The sequence below is a fragment of the Procambarus clarkii genome, chromosome 27, assembly GCF_040958095.1.
Source record: "Procambarus clarkii isolate CNS0578487 chromosome 27, FALCON_Pclarkii_2.0, whole genome shotgun sequence".
NCBI classification, from domain to species: Eukaryota; Metazoa; Arthropoda; class Malacostraca; order Decapoda; family Cambaridae; genus Procambarus; species Procambarus clarkii.
The window spans coordinates 24,774,771-24,793,537 of record NC_091176.1 but is presented as its reverse complement, the minus strand read 5'-3'; positions in this window follow the sequence as shown (position 1 = coordinate 24,793,537).

Sequence of the window (18,767 nt, the reverse complement as noted above, 5' to 3'; positions counted from 1 at the left end):
CCACAGTGGTGGAGGTGGTGGTGCCTGCGTCACACGTCGTGGGACTCACCCGCGGCCAGAAGACAATGCCATCACGCATGTTTATACAATATAAATGATAATAGTGTGTCGCCGGCCAAGGTATCACGTGTGTCCTTGCTTGCACGCACGCGCGCACACATATACAAATATGCACGCGCGCGCACATATACACACACATGTGCACATACGTGCCTCTGTGTATATGCGCGCGCGCACACACAGGCCTGGTGGCTGAGTGGACAGCGCTCAGGATTCGTAATCCTAGGGTCTGGGGATCGATCCCCGACGATGGCGGAAACAAATGGGCAGAGTTTCTTTTACCCTGATGCCCCTGTTTACCTAGCATTGAATAGGTACCTGGGAGTTAGACAGCTGCTACGGGCAGTTGATAGCACCTGATGCACCTGTATCAGGTGCATCAGGTGACAGTGGTAATTTGTTGGTAATTAATCACTTGTAATAAACCAGCGATTACAGCCGGTCCATCGCTGGAGCAGCGCTCTCCTGTTACATCGCTGAATGTTGAGTGTACACACACACATCCTGGGGATGTGTGTGTGTGTGCGTGTGTGTGTGTTAGAGAGAAATATATGTAGTAGATATAATAGAGGAACAATAGATTGGTTAGAAAGGCGGGGTCCAAGAGCTAATAGCTCGATTCTGGAGGTACAAATAGTAAATACACACACACCGTCAGTTGTCTAATGTACTGACTCTCGACATGTTTTTCTCTATTATTTCTAATACATATATTTCTTGCTCTCTCTTTTGTTACTCTTGCGTCTCGTTTGGTACATTTCCCCGGCTTCCTCATTTTCCCACCACCTTATATACACTAGACGGCCTAGAGAATGTTCATGTGTTACAGGAAGGCTGTGAGTTGCAGCACTTTTGAGAAATTTAAAATTTGTTTAGCGCAAAGGAAGTAAGTCTAGTGTAGTGACACCCTCACTATGGCGGATGCAGACGCCGCTGTCAAGAGGATTTTGGCGCTTGAAACAGAGCAGAGGTGAGGACGCTGAGACCAGGATGAGAAGAGAGAAGATGATTGGTTGCAGTTGCTTGAAGTGACCAATCAGCGAGTAACGAAAAGGTGTCGTCATCAGTGAGAGCTGGCGCTGTGGCCTCTCATTGGCCTAGGAGAAGCACTGAGTCTAAAGTGGCGGATGGGCGCACTTGACCGATACTCCCGAATTTTGCAGAATTCTTCAGTTGCCTGTCGAGAACACTACAGACTATGGTACACACAAGGGGCACCCTAAGCTAGCCTCAGGGACGTGTCACTCACTGATGTCACAAGAAAGTTGCAAATTTGAGTGCTTCGTGGGAGCAAGTAACGGTCAGGGACCTGGTGTGTGTATTGTCCGTCCAGTTGATCAGAAAGTATATGTGGAACATCATCGTTTGACTCCTCAGCTAACCCGAGCGATACCATGTTTCCAAAGGACAGTAGCAGCCGTAGGAGGACTGGGACGTAATGATGTAAGCAGTGCAGTGAGTCGTTGCAAGCAAGAGCAACCTGCTACTGTGATTACCCAGTGATAGACAGTGTGAGAGATCCTATTTCACCGGGAGACATTTCCTGTGAACAGTGAGGTGCCAGTGATTTTTCTCCATTAATATTTGCAATTGTATATTGGACAGTGCAGTCGCCTAAGTGTGAATAGAGACAGTTCCAGTGAAGTTATATCAATGGTAGTCTTTGGTAGAGGCACTGGTCAGCAGCGTCCAGTTATCAATGGTAGTCTCAGAGGGAGAACCACTCGGTACTCCAGTGACGAGGCTCGGTGAGGGCCTGGGGTACCTGGGCTGTACTCACGTCCGCGCCAGTGAGTGCAGCAGTGACACAGCATCTAACACCAAGCGGCGAGGGTGAAGGAGCTAAGATCCCCGGTACCCCGCTTGTTTTTTTAAATATAAGTACATCTGTATTTGTGCAGTTACCCTACAATATATGAAGGGGGTACATAGTGTATCAAGAGCTACCCACGTGACGCTAAAAAATCCCCATCATACTGGATGGTTAGTCATACAGAGACTAACCACAAATCAACAACCCTGTTACTGAACCAGTATTTACCCAAGTCTTTCCTAAATCTAAACTTATCCAATTTATAAACATACAGAGACTGTGATCTGTAGTCTGCACTGGTAAAGCTTAGATGCATTATGAGGATATCCTCAAGAACACGAGAGTTAATAAAGTAATTGTCACGGGAACTCTGTTCTCGTGACCGGGAAAGTCTGTCCTTTTCCAGCCACGCCCGAAATGTGGATCAATGCACACAGAAATCACAATAGCTTGATGCATCAAATGAACAAATCCACAAGGGCCGTGACGAGGATTCGAACCTGCGTCCGAGAGCATCCCAGACGCAACCTTAATTGACTGAGCTACGACATGGTATAAGAATTGCAACCAGAAATTCAACTGAATTTACTTGGATCCTGCAGCCTCTCAGAGACAAACCAGGATTTTGCACAATTTCCTCATGCACTCGAGCTACGTCAGTTATGATTAAGGCAGCGCCTGGGATGCTCTCGGACGCATGTTCGAATCCTCGTCACGGCCCTTGTGGATTTGTTCAGTGGACCAATGATGTGCGGTGTTGGTGATCGTGGTATTGTCTACGCTCCTGGTGATGTTGTTATTGTCTGCAATCTTGGTGAAGGTGTTGTTTGCGCTCTTGGTGATGGTGTTGTTACTCGGGGCGGTCTTGGTGATGGTGTTATTGTCTGCATTCTTCAAGGTGGTGGTATCCATGTTCGGCTTATGATATTGGTAATGTTTCTGGCATGTTCTGGCAACTGCTCTATGTTTTCCCATGTTGAAACTCGTCACTACATATTGAATGTTTACTACTTTTTATTGCACTTGTTGTGTTCGTGTTCCCACAATGGTAACCTGGCTGTAGTGATAGTTTTTGTGGCCACTCTTCATCCGCGACCTGTCACAGCTGTGACCACCATTGTCACCTTAGTGCTGCAGGCAGTTCTCGCTGCCTCCACCACTGCCACTGGATCGTTATGTCCCAGACAAAAATACATTCATTACATCCAGGAAATGTTCTGAATGCCCTTTGCCCACACACGTCCGCCCGTCCTTAGCGTTCTGTATTACGGAGTTAATTCTGCAGCGCAGTAGTCTACTTGGTCGTGTCGTAACAGTTGGTACTGGGTTCAGAAGCACAGAAATATTTGGGTAATGTTTGCTTTCACCTGATATTCTGTTTACCTAGCAGCAAATAGGTACGTCCGTGTTAGGCAACTGTTGTGGGTTGCATCCTGGGGAACGTCACTACTTGACCTATGGGGACCTCAATAAGCCTAATAAATTTCTTGTTCCATACTATCTTGAGGTTATCTTGAGATGATTTCGGGACTTTTTAGTGTCTGCGGCCCGGTCCTCGACCAGGCCTCCACCCCCAGGAAGCAGCCTGTGACAGCTGACTAACACCCAGGTACCTATTTTACTGCTAGGTAACAGGGGCATAGGATGAAAGAAACTTTGCCCATTGTTTCTCGCCGGCGCCTGGGATCGAACCCAGGACCACAGGATCACAAGTCTAGCGTGCTGTCCGCTCGGCTCCCTTTAATACTATAGAGATCCATAAGTTGAATCGTGCGTCTGGCAGACCTACGTTACAATTGAAATTGAAATTGAAATAAGTTTATTGAGGTAAAATACACACAAAGGGATGAGGTAGCTCAAGCTATTCTCACCCCATTCAGTACAACGTGTTAATATATACATAGACACACATCACAAATAAACATATTGCCAAACATTCTGAGAGGTAAACATATACATTTCCTCCTTCACTGTGTAGTTGCAGGGTGAGGGAGGCTTACTGTGAGCACGTGGCGCGTAGTTCACTACTCAAGTACATACAATTATTGCATGTACTTGGCTGAATATTGAGTGTACAACAGGCAGGAGATATAAAACCTTGTACAGCTTCACATTGAATAATGTAGTGTTCAAGTGCTTGCCTTAGCAATCTGTCACAAAGTTTATCGGCTGGATATTCTGAATACTATATATTCAATATACCATGCAAATACTTATTACAGTATAAAAAAGTTGCCTTAGTTTCTAACACTGCAACTTTCAGGTCTCTGGCCATTCTTATTCTTCTACAGGTGAAATAATATCTTTAATTTGTATTTTTTTTATAATTACATTAGATGTTCCAAAGTAATAATCTGTATTTTCTTTCTTGCAAGCCTCATTGACCAGTCGATCTACAAAGCCATGTTTTCCAACTCCAACATGGGACGGAATCCACACAAATTTTATTCATAAAAATTATATTCAAGTTGTTTTCATTGGCAAACATCACATTTCATTCAATGTTACAAGCTACTTCAGATAGTAATTATAATGGGTTATTTAAAGACTGCAAAGCACTTTTAGTCACAAAAAAATCAGTCCACCCCTCATTGAGTTTAAGGTACTCATAAGCTAGATAAATACCCAATAGTCCAGTTTGTGTTGTGCCCGGTAGTTCAGTCTTCGCATTCTACCCCCATGATCATTTGCTGTATGTACAACCTGCTCTACCTGTGTCCAATTGCACAGATTCATTTGTAAAGGCACATGTTGCATCGCCTTTTGCAGGGTTGCTAAAAGCTCCCCACTATTTCTCCTCCGCACATAGCTCTCTGGTCCTCTTATTAAAAGGCAGCTTAAGATTAAGAATTCACTGATATCGCTGGTGTTTCTTTCATCATTCTTTTAATGCCTTTGATTACTATGGGAAGGTTATATATTAACTAAATATATCCATTTTTGTCTGTGCCAAATGCTGTGTACACAGTACACACGCTACTGATACACTGCGACGTTTCGTCTACACGAATGAAAACAATCAGAGAGATATAAGAATTTTGCACCAAGACTAATTTTTTGTTGAATTATCTGCATGTGTCTTGCCAATTGTGTATACAGTATACCTAGGTCATAAAAGTATTTATGTGTACGTCTGATAACATACTACTTGTGTAAAGGAGGAAATGTAGATGTTTATCTCTCAGAATGTTTGGTATTATGTTTGTTGTTTGTGATGTGTGTATATGTATGTATTAACACGATGTACTGAACGTGGTGAGAATAGCTTGAGCTACCTCATCCCTTTGTGTGTATTTTACCTCAATAAACTTATTTCAATTTCAATTTCAATCAGGAGGATACGTTTCCACAGGAAGATCAACACAACAGTAATGTTAAAGCGGGTGTTGCCGTCACGGACGTCCGTGGTTGGTGACTGTCTTGACCCGTATCATCGGCAACAGAAAACATATTTTTCACCCCGTTTTATGGTTGGAAAGTCAAGAAGGCGCTGCATGCCAGTCTAAAATATAATGCCTGGGTGTTCACTTCGGTAAAATTTCGTATAATAAATATATTTTCCTTGGCTATTTAAATACATTAAGGTGTTTTACAGAGGTATGAACGAGAGGTTGTCCGGTCATCTTGATTCATCTTGATTAGCCAATGTGTGTTTCTCCTGCAGTTCTTGTTGCTTGTCTTAACTTTATTATTGATCATAATAAAGTTGGAGGGGGCAGCCAGTCACGTCCCTGAGCGATTTCATCATGGAATATGTTAAGGACAATTGTTTTTGGCTTGAACTGGAAAACCTAAAGAAAACACGCTCGACATTCTCCGTGTATTCACGCACTCTTTGTGCATGTGTGTGCTCACTTAGCTTTGTTTGTGTGCAGTCAACTTCACCTCATGGATCCCAATATTCAGCTTATAATATTCAGCTTGACTGATATACAAGTTTCACATTATTAAGGTTATGTTGGCCTGTAACCCAAACCACCTGTGCGATTTTCATGAAGTCTGAAAATAAATTGGGGATGTACTGTTCGTACCGTGTTAAGTTAAATATAAATATTGTTTAATCTGCGTCAATACAAATTACAGAGCCATGCAACATGAATATTGGCAATGGTTTATACATTTTGGACCAATTAATTGATCAATTAATAAACGATGTTAGTAAGTTACAACGACGCGTCAATGACTTGGTTGTTAGGGCGGCAGAGAGAGATATATGTTAACTTGTGAGTGTGTTGGGTTCCTTACTCAAGAGCGGCCGTGGCCAGCAAGTGGAGCCCAGCGCGCGGGTCGACCTTGGAGTAATGCATCCCGGCTCTTCTCGCAATCTGAGGGTCAAAGGTGAAGTTAAATGGAACTGGCTTGAGCCGGCGCGAGAAGAGTGCCGCCTCGTGCAGCTGGTGACATTCCTCAACACGACAGCTGTTCTGAGCAGCACTACGGGGCGGCGGCCCTGGCCAACCCGCCAGCATGGTTATTATGTGCACATTTAGGCCTCGGAACATGTACTGCTGGCAGCTGTTACCTTAGCACCGTGTGTTCCCGGAGGCATGATACATCCGGCTTACTCTTACACTTAAGATCTGCCTTTCGCCACAAAAGTATGTAAACGCCATAATATGTCGAGAAGCACTTCCCTTCTGGGAGCATATATGTTATGCCTATAGTTGGCCGCAGTTAGTCTGCAGACGCACCGGGCGCGCCCTAGTTGTACCCAGGAACTTCACTACTAGGCTCCCTGCTCCCTCAGCCAACCCGTTCTCACCAATACTACAGCACATTTTGACGGATCATTTTCCCCCAAATCCAAAAACTGATATACTACAAATCGTAGCGGCTCACGAAATTGACGTGATGTCCCGTTTTCTGTTCCTGGGTCCTCGGGTAGTTTAGGTTCGGGCAATTTAGTACATCAGTTTAGTGAGGTTGTGGGAGAACGGGGTGCTAAGGGAGTGTAGGAGAGTGTTGCCGGAGTTGTACCGCGGCGGTGACCTTCACAATTGTTCATGGGACAAGGGTCGGCAAAGTATAGCTCAGGGCCTATAATATATAGAGTGGTTGGCTGACACTTGCATATAGCTCCAGTGTGAGGGCTTCCTTGCAAGCTTAACAAATATCTGGCCTAAATACATCGTTGAACACTACAGGAGAATAATAGAAATGACGAGACTTTTAAATTTAATAATATAACATTCACGTTACAACAAAGGAAATCTTGAATCATTCAATACTAATAACACGCAGATACATAATATTACAGCTTGCAACTGACTGTATTTAAAGTAGAATCGTTGCACACTAAGCTACTTGTTCACAAAAACTAACTACTTGCTATCGTGGAGTTATACAAATCACCTCTCCCTCTTCCCCTCCCTTCCCTCTCTACTTGTCCCCCCTTTCCCCTTCCCTCTCCCCCAACATCATCTCTCTCTACTCTCTACTATTCCCTCCACTTCTATTCTTTCTGTTTCCTTCCCTCTGTACCCCTCCTCCTCTTCCCTCTTTCTCACTGTCTCAGAAAATGTAATACTGAATTCACTTTAATAATAATAATAATAATAATAATATTATTATTATTATTATCATTATTATCATATTTAAATACATGTGCATGTATTCAGCTGCCCTGGACTATATGAAGGGTTACATAATGTGTGTCATTTTTATGTCATGCTGAGAAATCCTTATCACGCACATTGCTTCTAGTGATAAAATGAATGGACTGGGCCAGCCACCTTCTACCGATTATGATGGGAGGAGGTCTCTTATTTAGCCCAACCACCTCTTACTTAGACCAATACGACCGATCACGACCAGCCTATGTCCGACCCATACGCCAGGCCATTCACCCTACAAAGTTGGGCGAGGCTAGCCCCAAGCCTCTGGCCTCCAACCTCATACAAACACTGACTTTCTCTCTCATGTACTGTATACATACATATAGATTACTTCAACGGCTACTACCAGTACTACTACTACTACTAATTCTCTATTTAACTACTACTTTTTTACCCGCTTCTGCTAATACTTCACCTGTTACTATAGCTTTCTCTGCTGCTGCTGCTTATACTAATATTACTTTGACTAATTTGATTAGTCGTTAAGATGCAAGTCTGGCCCTCACCACACACTCAGACCTTGACAAAGCACTCAGGAGAGTGCGAAAGACTTGGTGTAAATCTTTACATAAATTTCGCAAATTACATGTGCGGGTTTTTATCCTGTGATCATGTCTGTGAGAAGACATTGCCATTACTAATACTACTGCTATTTCTTTTGGCAATGGTACTCCAACCACTAGACGGTAGAGCGACGGTCTCACTTCTTGCAGGTCGGCGTTCAATCCCCGACCGTCCAAGCGGCTGGGAACTATTCCTTCCCTTCGTCTTATTATCCTCATATCATTATTCTTCCATCCTTCGTCAATCATTATCCTCATATCCCTTCCAAGAGCTGTATATAGTCGTGTTTTCTCCTGAAAATTACCTTACCCCCTACTGCTACTAATAGTATTGCTACCATTAACTAAAGTAATAACATTACTATTATACTTAATATCTAGAGCGTTGTTAAGTGCGCTGACAACACAGATGACAACATACTGTAGGCATGATAACATTGGCATGACAGTATGGCCTTGACAACATAGGCTTGACAACATAGGCATGAAAACATAGACAAGTTGGGCTGGACGTAGTCAGAAGCCACACTTTAGGGAACGATAGCAACAGGTGGAGGACACGCTCACGAAGGGCCGTCAAGCTTCATTTCCTGAATGAACTGGACGAAATCAGTTTCATAGAAGCCTGCGTAGCCCCACACACCAGCTGGCTCCTGAAACAAAATCACCTTCATAGTTCTTACTTATGTTTGCCTTATGAAAATGACCATCATAAAAATTCCCGAATGAAGTTAAAAAAAAAAAAAGAGTTGTGTTAGTTGGTTAAAATATTGTTTCTGTAAACCCAAAAATGTATGCATTGGTAAAAATGTGGTATGATAAACCGGAGAGGTGAGTGGGTGATTGTGTTGGGGTGGTGGTGTCCTTGTGCGGGGTGCTGGAGCTGCCCCCTGCCACCTGACGCTAAAACACCACCTTTGCTTCGCTCTTGGGGGACACCTGTGTAGGCCTGAAGAGCACGTTAGAGAGAGACCTGTGAGAGGAACCTGTCTCACATAAGCTAGCTACAATGTCCTTATGTAAAGTTCTACAAGCACAGTTGTTTAATATTATTGTTGCGTACAGCGGAGGCTAGTTCATTGTGCACCCCATACACGTCTAGTGAGCGGTAACGCAAACAGATTACATACGCCACAACAGGTCATAATGTGATCCCTGTGCTTGTGTCCTGACATTGTTTATTATTTATCTGCACACCTTATATTTAATTATGAAGATAATTAGCAAGAGAAGAGTGTTTAGAGTGTAAGTGCTATGTGCGAGAGGTTACGATAGGTAAGGTAGAGCTCCTGACCGTGTGAGGCGAGCATCCTGGAGCGGCTCAACAACCGGCTGTGGCCTGACATTTTACACTGACCACTGGAGAAAGTGTCTGGCAGCACTCTCCTACACCCACTCGTCTTGTATACTCTTGGTGTTTATGTATTCCGTGAATATTTGTACATGTGGTCTATGTATTGTATACTGGAAGACTACAGTGTAGTAAGGACGAGTATGTGTCTCTCAGCCCCTCACCTGTCTCTCTCTTACTTTAGTCTTACTTTCTCTTGTGAATTCCGAACAAGAAGACAGTCTGGCCGCCAATTCTGGGTTAAATCCTGAATAAATATTCCGTTAAAGCTTGCTTGTTGCATAATAATATATAACAAATCGTAAGCTTAAGGAAAAACACGAACAATAAAAATAATAAATGTAATAAAATTTAGTAACGTCTTCCAGGACATTGCACAACGTTATTTCCTCTTAAATACTTATAAGTCTCATTAGCAGGACAGACAAATATGTAAACTGGATTAATCAAAGTGTACAGCTGATAACTGGCCAGGGATAATGTCTCCCAACCTTATATCTATAAAATAGAATGCCATCCTGTCTGGACCAGACGCTTGGGGCTAGTCTCACCCAACTTTACAACTTAGAACATGGGGTGTGTGTGGGGGGGGGGGGTATGTGAGTATCATAGGCCACTCGGGGTCGGCCCAAGTGTCATACCTTATGAAATATCGCCATCTATATCCCCCCTAGGCAATTTACATTAAATCTGAAATAAAATTTGGTTGTGTTTGCTGTAGTTTTGATGCTTGTTCTCGCTGTTCACCCACCGCGCATTTTCATGGTTTACTCGAAAACGATGAATGTGATTCATTCGGGTTGCATTAATACACTTTCCGAGACAGTGATAGAGCGAGAGAGAGAGAGAGAGAGAGAAGGAGATGTTAGTGAAAGGGAAGAGAGAAGAGGGAGAATGTGGAGGTGGGGGGGGGGGAGAATGTTGTTGTTGTTAAAGATTTAGCCAATCAGGATGAAGTGTCCATGTAGCACGGACTATGGTGAGCCCGTAATTGAGTTTGGTTATACATAATAACCTTTTTCCTGTGATTGGGGGGAGAAGTGGAAGACAGGGTAAATATTGAGGGAGAGTGGGAGGATCAGCGAGCAGAGAGAGAGGGGGGGGGGTTTAGAAGTGAGGAGAAGAAAGAGAGGAGTAAGGGGGGGGAGACCCAGCCACAGCCGGGGACCATCAACCAGTATAATAATTAGTTGTTACACACAGTTAACTTACACTTCAAAAATGGACTCTTAAATAATTATAATGTATACTGGGACTATGATATTTAACAAGACAAAGTGATAGCAAAGTCGGTTAGAGTCCACAGCTAAGACGTCCGTCCCCGCCAAGCATCACCAAGCTACTGACTCCACGAGGCACAAGCAGTGTTGACAAGTAAATTTTCAGTTTTACATCGAAAACAGACTTAACAACACTTCTAAAAAGCTCTAGATTTTGCCGATATACATCTAAATAAAATATTACGCATTACTAATCCTACAGCACTATTTATGAAAATATAAATAATAACACAGAAATTTGCTGAAGTAATAAAGACTAATATTTCTACATTAAGCAAAATAAAAAAAATGGGTCCCGGGACCGATTCTTGGTGGCCTTTGGTGGCGTGCGGCAGTATGGCCGCCAGACTCCCGCTGTGACACTTACTCTATCATCCAGTTTTGTGCTGTCGGAAACTTCCGGCCCTTTCTCACTTTTGCATAGTTGTCCCTTGAGTGAAGTGAGGCTTAACAGCAGTTTAGACACATGCACTCTGAACATTCTTATCTGCTCTTTCTTATTGTCGACAATCTCTTGTAGAACTCCAGTAGCTTCCTTTGGCACGATTTCTCTTCCCTAAAACTGTTTTGGTATTTATTTGCAAATCTAATTTTATCTAAATGTTCCATTACGTATTATCCTTATTATTCTGTTAAGTATTTTGCAGTATTTGCTTGTCGGCGACACTGGTCTGTTATTCAGTCCCTGTAGATGTCTGTATCCTTTTATTGTAAGTAATTGACATCTGCTGTCTTCCATCTGCTGGGGAAGTGTTCCCACGCCAGTGATGTATTAAAGGCCCATGTTACCGGCATATTGAGAGCGTGTGCACCTTCTTCCAGCACACAATGTCTGCCGCTACAGCCTTTGTTTCATCTGGTACCTCTAGTTGTCTCTCTCCCTTCCCTGCTCTTGTCTGCATGTTTGTAAATACTTCCTCACACATGTACTGGAGCATTTTATTAGTTCAACTACCCCCCCTCCCCCGCATTCCCTTATTAGCTCAGTCACTTGGTCATTCACTCAGCGCCCTCCTGATATAACTTGGATAGGTTAAGAGTACAACATTTTACAACCCTAGAGGAGAGAAGAAACAGGAGATATAATCACAACATAAGAGATATTGAGAGGAATAGACAATGTGGACAAGAACAGCCATTTTAAATTGAGAGAAAGTAGGACAAGAGAACATAAGTGGAAACAGAGAAGGGAGATAAGTAATGTCTTCACCATTTGTCTTCTCTATGTGAGTTAAAGAAATGTAAAGAAGTAGTCGCACTCTGTACAGGCTGTCAACAAGTGCAATGGACTGAAAGGAGAAGTTGTGGAGGCCACCTCCATCCACGACTTTAAGGCCACATTCGACAAAGACTTTGAGCGTCACAGTTGCTAAATTATATCGTAGGAGGTACAAGGGGTAGTAGGCGGGTCGTAATGGTAGACCTCACTCCCTTGTAGTCACTGTTAGGTAAACACCACCAACAACACCTCTTTCAGCAACAACCACCATCACCATAGCAACAACCACCATCACCATAGCAACAACCACCATCACCACCACTAATAAGAGAAGGGGAAATTGGTGACAAAATGAAGATGGTAGTGAGAGTTTCCGTGTAATTACCCAAGATAATGATGAAAAGGTGGCGTGTCTCTGGCATACCTGCCAGCCTCACCTGTGACGGTGTCCTTATTGTTGGTGTTGTTGTCCAGGAGTGATGGAGGGAAAAGTTGGGGAGGAGTGAGGGAGGGAAGGGGAGTGTTGGAGAGCACAGGGAAAGGGAGATGTGGTTTTGTGTGTGGCCACAACACCCTCTCTCACAGCAACACTTTCTTCCTTACTGCCACACTCCAGGGCCGTGTTGGCACTCTCCTCACTTGTTATGTATATCTTTATCACTCACAAGGCTCGCTATTATGCTTCTTTTTTGTCATGTGTCATATTATATATATATAATATATATTATATATATATATATATATATATATATATATATATATAATATAATATAATATAATATAATATAATATATATATATATATATATATATATATATATATATATATATATATATATATATATATATATTTGCATCTAAGTGCATCTACGTGTTCCAAATGAAAATGAGAATAGGAATGATTTACTAGGAGTAAATCAGACATTTCCATCAAGAGAATATATATGGCGAGCGCCTTATGTTATAGGTGCCAACTTCTTGGTGTTCAAGAAGTTGGGCAAGGTGGGGAATCATGATAACATTAGCTTTATACACAACAGCAAGTCCATCCACGTCTCTCCTGAGTTGAAGGTTCTGATGTACTGACCAGTCAGAGCAGAATGGGTCATGACTAGAGATGAGCCGTGTGTCGCATGGTTCTCCACCTTGTCCAGAATTTTGATAAATAAATTGGGGGAGGGGCTGAGCAGGTCATCCAGAAGAGTAGTACGTACTAAAAACAGGAGCGAACCTGTGCTTCATTCTTTTCCGTCCCTTTCTTCTACCTATAAAACCCTTCTCCACCCTCCCTTTCCACCCTGTTCAGTCCTCTTCCACACCCACTTTGTCCCTTTTCTTCCTTATCAGCTCCCTCTCATCCTGCTATCGTTCCGTCCACTTGATAATACCGGCTCCTCCCTCTTCCCGCCACCTCCGCCTTGAGGGTCAAAGTCACCATCAGCTATATGTTTCATCGTTCATTACCCCAGGCGGTAGGCGGAGTCGAGGCAGCTGGACAAACTTGTAGATATGTGGTCTCCGCACTACTCTCCCGTTCACGATGCCTACCCATAGGTAAACCCTCCATTGCCCCTGCACATCCTACTTAATAAGGCGCAGGTGCACCTTTGCTGGGCCTCCGTCCCCCACACCTCGGATACCGAGGTCTCCACAGGTGTGTTGATATAAATACCTCCGTCGTCCTCTGGCATGTGGGTCAGTGCCCCTTAAATTCGCCCTCTCCATTTTCTGTTGGTGCCCACAGCATACAATACAGAGAATACTGTTTTCAATGATGCGCACACACGAGAAATACACTATGATGTGTACCCAGTTGCTTGGTGTATACACACAGAAAGTTTACATTCTGCTGAATATATTCAGGACTGAATTATACTTGCTGGTTGGTCAGTAAGCTATTGTGGTGACCTTAATAACCTTCCAGAGACTGATAGACCTTATGTCAAATATCAAACCACACACACACGCACACATACGCACACGCACGCACGCACACATGCACACGCCTTTCCCTCTCCCTCCCCCTTCATCGCATACCCTCCTTTCCCCCCTTCACTTGACCCCCCCCACCCCTCACCCCAGTATCCTCTGAGACCCTGTTATCTACCTCACAGGTCCTCACACCCATGGAACAGCTTCCCCCACCAGCAGAACACTCACCAAGGAGGCGATTTGAAAAGGGACAGAAGAAAGTGAGCCTCAGGACAATGTACACTAACATAGATGGAATTACAAATAAAGCAAATGAACTTGGAGAATGGGTACTAGAGGAAAACCCAGACATAATAGCACTCACAGAAACAAAGCTAACGAAAACCATAATAAATGCAGTGTTCCCACCGGATTATTATGTTATGAGGAAAGAGAGAGAAGGAAGAGGTGGTGGTGGTGTAGCTCTGCTTTGTAAGAAAAGGCTGGGATTTTGAGGAGATGGTTGTTCAGGGATGTGAAGGTTTCAGTGACTACATAACAGGTACCATAACAACTGGAGGACAAAAAATTATAGTCGTAGTCATATATAATCCTCCACCAAATGACAGAAGACCCAGACAGGAATATGATAGAAACAACATAGCCACCATTAACATAATAGAGAGAGCAACTTCTGTTGCTAGGAGGAATGGATCTGGACTACTAATCATGGGAGACTTCAATCATGGGAAGAAAGATTGGGAGAACAGAGACCCGCATGGAGGAACAGAAACATGGAGAGCTAAGCTGCTGGACGTAGCAACAAGAAACTTTCTAAGCCAGCACATCAAGGAACCAACAAGAATGAGAGAAGATGAACCAGCAATGCTTGATCTGATATTTACCATTAATGAGTGGGATATAAGGGAAGTTAAGATGGAAGCCCCCTTGGGAATGAGTGATCACAGTGTATTGAACTTTGAGTATCTGGTAGAGCTAGGAATTATCTCCCCCAAAAAAGAACTAGGAAACAAAAGGCAGGCATACCGAAAAGGGAATTATGAGATGAAAAGTTTCCTAAGGGAAATACCTTGGGACACAGACCTCAGAGCTAAGTCTGTACAAGATATGATGGACTATGTCACCCAAAAGTGTCAGGAGGCAGTAAACAGGTTCATCCCGGCCCAAAGGGAAAAATCCGAGAAGCAAAAGAAGAATCCATGGTATAATAGGGCATGTATGGAAGCGAAGAAACTGAACAAAAGGGCGTGGAGGAACTTCCAGAATAAGAGAACACCAGAAAGCAGAGATAACAAAGAACCAGGAATGAGTATGTTAGGGTGAGAAGAGAAGCAGATAAAAGTTATGAAAATGATATAGTAAACAAAGCCAAGACCGAACCAAGGCTACTCCACAGCCACATCAGGAGGAAAACAACAGTGAAAGAACAGGCAATTAAACTTAGAACAGGCGAGGACAGGCATACAGAAAATGACAAAGAGGTGTGTGAAGAACTCAACAAGAGGTTCCAGGAGGTCTTCACAATAGAACAAGGTGAGGTCACTGTGCTAGGAGAAAGGGAGGTAAACCAGGCGGCCTTGGAAGAGTTCGAATTTACGAGAGAGGAGGTCAAGAGACACCTGCTGGATCTGGATGTTAGAAAGGCTGTTGGTCCAGACGGGATCTCACTATGGGTACTAAAAGAGTGTGAAGAGGCACTTTGCTTGTCACTTTCCATAGTGTATAGTAAGTCACTGGAGACGGGAGACCTACCAGAAATATGGAAGACGGCGAATGTGGTCCCAATATACAAAAAGGGCAACAGACAAGAGGTACTGAACTACGGGCCAGTGTCTTTGACTTGTATACCATGCAAGGTGATGGAAAAGATCGTGAGAAAAACCTAGTAGCACATCTGGAGAGAAGGGACTTCGTGACAAATCGCCAACATGGGTTAAGGGAGGGTAAATCTTGCCTGACTGGCTTAACAGAATTCTACGACCAGGTGACAAAGATTAAGCAAGAAAGAAAAGGCTGGGCGTACTGCATTTTCTTGGATTGTCGGAAAGCCTTTGACACAGTACCGCACAAGAGGCTGGTACATAAGCTGGAGAGACAGGCAGGTGTAACTGGTAAGGTGCTCCAGTGGATAAGGGAAATACCTTGCTTACCTTCCTAAGCAATAGGAAGCAGAGAGTTGCGGTGAGGGGTGAGACCTCAGATTGGCGTGAAGTCACCAGTGGAGTCCCACAGGGCTCTGTACTCGGTCCTATCTTGTTTCTGATATATATAAATGATCTCCCGGAGGGTATAGATTCATTTCTCTCAATGTTTGCTGACGATGCCAAAATTATGAGAAGGATTAAGACAGAGGAGGACTGCTTGAGGCTTCAAGAAGATCTAGACAAGCTGAAGGAATGATCGAACAAATGGTTGTTAGACTTTAACCCGAACAAATGTAATGTAGTGAAGATAGGTGTAGGGAGCAGAAGGCCAGATACAAAGTATCATCTGGGAGATGAAATTCTTCAAGAGTCAGAGAGAGAAAGAGACTTGGGGGTTGATATCACGCCAGACCTGTCCCCTGAGCTCTTGGTTTGGTGCATGTGAGGCGTTGAAATCACCACGGCGGTGATGCTAGTACTCACCTAGTTGTGCTTGCGGGGGTTGAGCTTTGTCTCCTTGGTCCCGCCTCTCAACCCTCAATCAACTGGTGGGAAAATAGTTGATGTTGGTCACTATGATAATAGTGATGAAATACTGGGGTGAAAATGACGCTGATGGTGACAGTGCTGCTGATGATAATCATGACGGTGGTGATAGTGAGGAAAGATGATCATGATGGTGAGGATGGCGGAGAGGGAAGATGATTACGATGGTGATAATAATAGTGATGATGAGGGAAAATGATTACAAATATGGTGATGATGACGAGGGAAAATAGTTACGGTGGCGATGGTGAAGAAAGATGATGAAGATGGTGACGGTAAAGACCAACACAACACCCGGTGATGGCTGATGGTGATGACAATGATGCTCCTGATTCTTTTTGTGATACGAGGTCCCCCCCCCCCTCAGCTCTTGTGCGATCCCGTCTTTGGTTGACTGTTGGTGGTTGACTGCTGGTGGTTGACTGCTGGTGGTTGACTGTTGGTGGTTGACTGTTGGTGGTTGACTGCTGGTGGTTGACTGCTGGTGGTTGACTGCTGGTGGTTGACTGCTGGTGGTTGACTGCTGGTGGTTGACTGTTGGTGGTTGACTGTTGGTGGTTGACTGCTGGTGGTTGACTGCTGGTGGTTGACTGCTGGTGGTTGACTGCTGGTGGTTGACTGCTGGTGGTTGACTGCTGGTGGTTGACTGCTGGTGGTTGACTGTTGGTGGTTGACTGCTGGTGGTTGACTGGGGCAGTTGCAGGATTTGGTTTGGTGTTGGACTTTTGGCCTCTTTAACTGCAGAATGGTTGTTAAGACCAACACAACACTGACACCCGCAAGGATACTTTGGTACTGAATATAGCTAAGCCTATTCCCTCACCACTAATGTTCACCCTTATGGCTCCAATAGAACCCACAGTACTTAATGTCCTCACTATAGTACCTCATCTTTATATATATATATATATATATATATATATATATATATATATATATATAATTTTTTTAAAATTATTGGGGTAAGGATTTCTGGTCAGTATTTCACCTGGGAATTATGTACTGTAGTGCTGGGTTTTCATCTAGTGAATCGAGGCTCTTGGGCCACCAGCTGTGGGAGCGGGGCGTCTCATCTTGGAGTAGTCTTTCTAACATTGGGTCCTCTAACATTTGGATGGTGTTCCGGGAGCCCGGTGAGAGAGAGAGAGAGAGGAGGGAAGGGGTTTCACCAGAGACAGTGTAAACAGTGTGTGGTTTAGGACAGCCGGCTCTGTTGAGGTTCATAGCCCGGCACGTCTTACCTAGTCATGACTCCCTGACCCAGACACCAGCACACGCTCCTCCCAGACCGGGCTACAGGCTGGGGTCACAGGGCTACCACCTACCATCACGCGGCTACAGGCTGGGGTCACACGGCTACCACCTACCATCACGAGGCTACAGGCTGGGGTCACAGGGCTACCACCTACCATCACGAGGCTACAGGCTAGGGTCACAGGGCTACCACCTACCATCACGCGGCTACAGGCTGGGGTCACACGGCTACCACCTACCATCACGAGGCTACAGGCTGGGGTGACAGGGCTACCACCTACCATCACGAGGCTACAGGCTGGGGTGACAGGGCTACCACCTACCATCACGAGGCTACAGGCTGGGGTGACAGGGCTACCACCTACCATCACGAGGCTACAGGCTGGGGTCACAGGGCTACCACCTACCATCACGCGGCTACAGGTTGGGGTCACAGGGCTACCACCTACCATCACGCGGCTACAGGCTGGGGTCACAGGGCTACCACCTACCATCACGCGGCTACAGGCTGGGGTCACAGGGCTACCACCTACCATCACGCGGCTACAGGCTGGGGTCACAGGGCTACCACCTACCATCACGCGGCTACAGGCTGGGGTCACAGGGCTACCACCTACCATCACGCGGCTACAGGCTGGGGTCACTGAGCTACCACCTACCATCACAAGGCTACAGGCTGGGGTCACAGGGCTACCACCTACCATCACGAGGCTACAGGCTAGGGTCACAGGGCTACCACCTACCATCACGAGGCTACAGGCTAGGGTCACAGGGCTACCACCTACCATCACGCGGCTACAGGCTGGGGTCACACCTACCCACCCACCGGGCTAGGAGGTCCCCGCCACCATCGCAGTTCTACAGTCTATAATTACAGGCCTGGCAGCAAAATTCCGAATTTTGGGAAAAGGGTTCTAAATGACGTGATTCAAAGGGTTAAATTCGGAAGGGGGATTGGTTAGGCTAGGAGCCAGACACAAGGTGCTCGAGG